The sequence below is a fragment of the Chinchilla lanigera genome, unplaced genomic scaffold (assembly GCF_000276665.1).
Source record: "Chinchilla lanigera isolate Chin_1 unplaced genomic scaffold, ChiLan1.0 scaffold00102, whole genome shotgun sequence".
Lineage (NCBI taxonomy): Eukaryota > Metazoa > Chordata > Mammalia > Rodentia > Chinchillidae > Chinchilla > Chinchilla lanigera.
This window is the reverse complement of record NW_004955503.1, coordinates 1186379-1192748: the sequence shown is the minus strand read 5'-3', so window position 1 is coordinate 1192748 and position 6370 is coordinate 1186379. Positions and strand designations below refer to the sequence as shown.

Sequence of the window (6370 nt, the reverse complement as noted above, 5' to 3'; positions counted from 1 at the left end):
GTTATGTGTTGATTTTTCATTGTCATGTTATTTACTTGCTCTGGTGTCCTACTTTTTCTACCTGTTTATGTGTTTGCTCTTCTTGACGTTTCATTCGTACTGTTGTTTTTGAAATTGCGGTCAGATTTTTCTCTGTCCAGAATATCTTTTAGTACTCTTTTTAATGCTGGCTTGGCGCTGATGAAGTTCTTCAATTGTTCTTTGTTGTCAAAATATTTTATTTCTCCTTTGAATTAGAGAGACAGTTTGGCAGAGTACATCATTCTTGGTTGGAAGCTGTTCTGTCTCAGGGCCTGTAATATTTCACTCCAAGCTCTTCTTGATTGGATGGTTTGTGCTGAGAAATCTCTTGTGATTCTGATGGGCTTCCTTTTATAGGTAATCTGTTTCTTTTCTCTAGCAGCTTTTAATATTCTGTTCTTTTGCTGGAGATCTGGGAACTTGACTATTATATTTCTGGGTGTAGTTTTATTTTGGTTGTGGTTGTTTGGAGTTCAAAATGCCTCATTTAACTGCCTATCAGGTTCTGTTTCTATGCTTGGGAAATTTTCTGCTATGATTTCTGCAAATAATCTTTTAATGTCAGTCGTGTTGCTTCCTGCTTTTTCATTGAGTCCTACAGTTTGTACATTATTTCTGTTTGCCTTCATCTTGCAGCTATTGAATTGACTTTTCTCATCCTTGCTGATTTTATGAGATCCGTTCTTGCAGGGTCGCTAGCTGCCATTCTGTCTTCAAGGTCTGAGATTCTATCTTCAGCTTCATTCAAGCGGTTTTGGTAACTTTCAGTGGCAGGTTTGTTTTCTTGGATGTCTCTTAGAATCTGGTTCATGTGTTCTAAGTCCTTTCTATATTTTTCATTGAATGCTTCTGACTCTTGTCTTTCTTCTTCTATTTTCTTATAGATTTCTTCTTCAGACTTTTTGAGCATTTCCTTCATTTCTTGTCATTTCACTTTTTGCCTGAGAGATTATTTGTGATCTCATCTCTTCTATGGCCTTATGGATTTGTTTCTTTACCTCTATTGCAATCATTTCAGCTATTTCAGGCATGTGATTACCAAGTTCTCCTATGTTGATGTCTCCTGCGCTTGTTCTGAGTGGGATGGAGTTCCTGTGTTGTGTTTTAGTCCTTCATTTTGTCATGTTTGCTACCGGATGTGGAAAGCTGTTTCCCTCTTCAGTAGCTGCACAGCAAAGGCCACTAGTGTCCCTAGTTTTCCTGTTGGTCAAATTTGCCCCTGAGTGACCTCTGAGAAGCACTACTTAGTCTCGGGTTTTCTGACAGTTTTTGATTTGTATCTAGTTATCCCAGTTCTCAGACGCAGGCACTTGTGTCAGTTGATAGCTGACTTTCTGATCCAGCATGCCCTTGCAGTTCAGTGCACGTGCATGACCTGACTCAGGTTGCACTGGTGGGATAATGCCGGTCCAGTGGACCTATGTCTCCAGGCAGTTTTGGGTACAGGCATAATTCAGACACAAACTGCAGGGTCTACAGTTTGTGAACCACCTAAATGTATGTCTTCAGTCAGTTCAGGACTCATACAGGAACCAGATGCAGCCCAGATGGGTAGCAGTCACAGATTTCCCCAGCCTTCAACTCGCTAGAGGGTGTGGGCAAAGGCAAAGCACAGACTCGAATTCACTGGCCCTGCAGCTCCCAGAGTACTTGCTGTCTCGGAGCAGGGAGTGCGGAGCTGTGAGAGTCTGCTAGGCTGGCTCAGAGAGCCTGCTCGCCCAACCCCCAGCCGGAGAAGTCCCCTGGGCCTCTCAGTCTGGATCTTCTCTCTGCTGCCACAGCAACTCAGTCTGTAATGTCCGTGGGGTCCTTGTTCACGGGTTCTGCCCTCAGGGATTAGATGGGAAGTACCTGGCTCTCTCCGCGCGTTTCAACTGGGAATCGTGGTAGTGTGGATTGAGCACAGACACGAACCCACGAGCCCTGCAGCTCCCGGAGTACTCACTGTCTTGGCACAGGGTGCCCGGGCTGGGAGAGTCTGTTTGGCTGGCTCAGAGAGCCCTCAAGGCATATATTTCTTTATTTAAAATTTTTTAGACTTTGAAATCTTTTTTTTTTTCTGTTTTTGTTTTGTTTTGTTTTGTTTTGTTTTGTTTTGTTTTTGAGACAGGGTCTATGTAATTCAGGCTGTCTTTAAACTCCGTATTCATGAAGATCCTCCAGCCTCAATTTCCCAAGTACTGGGTTTAAAGACATGCACCACCACACCTGGATTTAGAATTTTAAGCCTTTAAAATCATTTTAACCTAATCAATTGACAGAGTAGTATGACAGATACTACTGTATTGATTTCTATGTTGTTAAATGCATAACATCTATGTTATCTCATGTTTACATTAAGGACCCATTCATTACATTCAGTCTCTATTTTCTGATAGACATGATAAAAATAATAACCTATATTATTACCTAGCCACTAGGCCAAGAATGGATATACCTGGCATCTGCACATGTGAAGCTGTTTTAAGTCTTCTTTAGCTGATATTTTGAGTGTCTATTGATGAGAAGAATTATGGTAAGAAGTTTATAGTCACAGTCTCATATGTCATAATGCCACTCAATTAGCTATTAAGTACACATTCTTATTTTATATAAGAAGTAACTGAGGCTCAGAAAAATTAAATATTTTATGCAAGTTCACACTGATAGTAATTGGAAAAATTCAAGTGAAGAATAAGCCCCAAATCAGCTCAATTTAAAACAATGTCTATTCTACTGTAACTTTCTTCCAGCCTACCTGATAATTAGTTAGAAACTGTAACATTTATAGGACCAGAATATTTCTGTGAAAACTCCAACCATGAAACATTTGCCTTGGGAAAATGGCTCAACCAAAGACCATGATCCTGGATACACCCATCTAACATAAAGAAAGTTAATTTACTAAATCCAGTATATGAGAAATGGCAATGAATGAATTCAATAAGACTGTAAGATAAAATACAATCAGTTAAATGTGAATTTCAGATAAAATGAATGTCTAGAAATTCTAAAGAAGAATTTTACTATCATAAGTATGGACAATACAATAACTAGGGTTTATTTATAAGAAATTATCCTTTATATATAAGAAATTAAAATTTAACTGGACATCTTATATTTTTATTTGCTAATTCTGACAGGCCTATGATAAAATAGTTATAGTTAAAGCTTTTGTGATTTTAAAGCACCACTTAATCATGTTTTTCTTGATCTATTGAGAAAAGAAAAAGCAAATTAAGTATACTACATAGTGATATAATAATGGCATAAATGTTGTTCCTTGTATGAAGCAAATGTTTTTGTTTGAGGGAGAAGGCAGTAAATATAACAATATCTTGAACTATTCTTTCATATAGACTTTTTTTTACTTTAAAGAAAGTAGTAAATGAAAACAAACAAAGAAAAGAAATAGAACAGTAGCAGCATACCAGTATCACAAACATAAACAAATCAAGGCAAGAACATTCAAAGTGATATAGATTGTCAAGACAAAATAATACAAATCAACAGTGATTATTACATTACATATCGCTATCCTCAACTACATTGCTCAGATTACCAGATGTAAGAATGGAAGATTGCTCAAACCACTATAGGGAATAAGAAAATAACCTGAACAACTAGATAAAACTCAAAACATACAGTAGATGATAGGAAAGGGAAAGAAATTGCTGAAAGGAAGGAAAGACTGGGACGAGGGAAAGAAGAAAAATAAAAGATGTCATATAGCTTTATTTGAAGATTTGTTACAGTGTCTGAACTTACACATTATGGGATAAAGTAGCATTTATACATCTTAATTTTTAAATTATAATTCATTGATGGAACTAAGCTATCAGGAAAAGAAAGTACCTTTTAAAAGGGCACAGAATTTCACTTCATGATAACACATTGTAGAGCAAAAATGTGTTGATCTTGATTTTGAAAATCTGAATCTTGCTTTCACCTCTGTCACTTATTAGACAAATGATTTATGAAAAGTTATCTGTCTTCTCTGTACTTCACTTTCCTTATGTCTGTAATAAAAGTAATATTCCCAGTTCAGTGTATTTCATGTAATTGTTAACAAGTCAAATGAGATAATAGATAACATATGGTTCTGTAATCCATAAAGCATTATTCAGCATATTAATAATTGTCTTTATTTTTTCATCAAATAGCATTAAATAAACATGGTTAAGCCCAGGGAGGTGGACGATGAGACTGTGGGGCTAAGATGTAAGATAATGTTTCTGCTGAAGCTTATGTGACACCAGAAAAAATTCTTTTTCAGAATTGGTTACAAAGTTGGTTACTCATTAACTGCAAGAATGCTTTGTTCCCTCCTTTTTTTTTAATTACCTAGACACTTTTCTTCTATTATATTTCATAACTTTATGCATCATAAAGTCAACAAGGATAATCTATTCTCATTGTCATTTGCCCTTATGCAATCTGAACCAGTATACATGGTTTTTCTCCTGCAATAAATGCTTCCTTTTCTTTTTATGAAAGGATATTTAGGCGTTTCAAATACTTTGTCAAACCATGTCCACACATCTCCAATTCTCTTTTTACTTATAGCAGATTTCACAACTGTTATCAATGGCAGATTTATCTCTAAACACCTTAAATTTATTCACTAGTGTAGTTAGCGTATATCTGATTCTTAGAATATAGAGCTGAAGGGCGCTCTTCTTTCCCTCTTCTTTTACTAGAAAATCAATTAGTTATCATACCTTATGTTGACAGTATATACTGAAGAACTGCAAAATTTTAATCAAAGTCCACTTATGTTTGTTAAATAATTTCTTGGGAGAACCAGAGGTACAGTTACCTCATGATCAAATCATGAATCTCTTCAGAATTAACTTTTGTAAAGATAGCTTTGATTATGTTGATCCAAGTAATGCAGTGGCGGCAGGTTGAGTAAAGCCAGAGTATTACTTTTAGTTTCCCCAAATGCTGCCTCACTTGATTTGGGAGGGCTTGGGAATACCCAAGAATTATCTTCCAGAGAATTTCTGCCAGAAGAGTTGTTCCTGAAAGTCCGTACCATCATTAGGAATCAATCTTTCATTATCTGTCCATGAGTACAGAAGTGTTTTCTCTGATGAAATCTTTATATCTCCTGATAAAGGGGAAGATATAGTATGACAAAAATGTTTGCCATCCGGTGAAGGTGGCCCATGTCTTTTGTATGTTGCAATGAAATTTGTCAAGTACAATTTCGTGCTGTCTTTCCCAAGGTCTTCAGTGCATCCAACTGGGATGCAAGCTTTTTTGACTGTGGTTGAGGCTTTCAGGTATCTTAGTAATTCAGCTTATATTTGAGTCACCAGATGTAAATTAGACATTTCCCTCTTCAGTTTCCAGTATGCATGTTGTGTGTTATCACATGAAATACTTAGTCTTTGGAGACTGCCACTCTTCAGATTGTCTTCCTGAGATGAATCCGTTTGTTTGGCTTTTTGTAACTCTTCTTTGAGATCATTACATTATTTTTTCATCAGTTCCAGCTCTTGTTCCAAACCATGGATCTTCAGGTCACAGTTCAACTTTTCTACCTCCCAGATTGATGAAGGCAGAATTAAATTACTCATCACATTTTATCCAATTTGCCTTTCAAATTATCTCTATCAATGTGAACCTCTCGATATGCATGATAGACCTCATTTACGTGTTCTCATCCCACAGAAATTCTTAAACTAATCGAGCTCCTACAAGCTTTTCTTCCAAAACCAATATTCTTTTTTTTTAGGAATGAATTTCTTTCTCTGAATAATTAAGTCATTTTTTGATGTCTTCATAAGCAGTGACAAGGGCAAAATGTGAAGCAACTGACTCATCTCCTGAATATATTGAAACTGGAATCACTGTATCTCTTCTACGTGCTTTGTCATGATTCAGAATGCAGATATCATCTTCTACTAGTGCATTCATTACAGCCTGAGCCCTGGCACCACAGGTCTACCACTAGGGCCACTGAGTTTCTTTATTTTTATAATTTTAAGAAAAAAAAAAAGAAATAAAAGAAGGAAAACATATTAACAAACAGACATCCATTTACAAAATAGCGTAAGAACAATACAAACCAAACAGAGTTACAGACAAAGTTGTAGGAAATTAACAATGGCTGTTGGATTTCTTATTGATATCTTCAAAATGGTTTCTCAAGAAACAAAATAGAGACATACAAGGCTGATCAAAAAAGTAATAATTAACTGTTCCTTTCTCTAGAGCAATACAAGACAGTAGTACAGCTATGTTAGCTAACCTGTATATACATACTTACATAATTTCCCCTTCTTTCCCTTCCCCTTTCCCACACCCTAGTTGCCCTTTACTTTTGAGCATTTTCCTTTCATTTCACAATGTCTATCATACC

The 6370-nt window shown here is 36.2% G+C and overlaps 1 pseudogene; it reads right to left on the bottom strand.

Annotated features, from left to right (window-relative positions):
- Positions 1-4849: 4849 nt before the first annotated feature.
- On the bottom strand, positions 4850-5925 carry LOC102017795 (annotated as a pseudogene).
- Between the last annotated feature and the right edge of the window lie 445 nt (positions 5926-6370).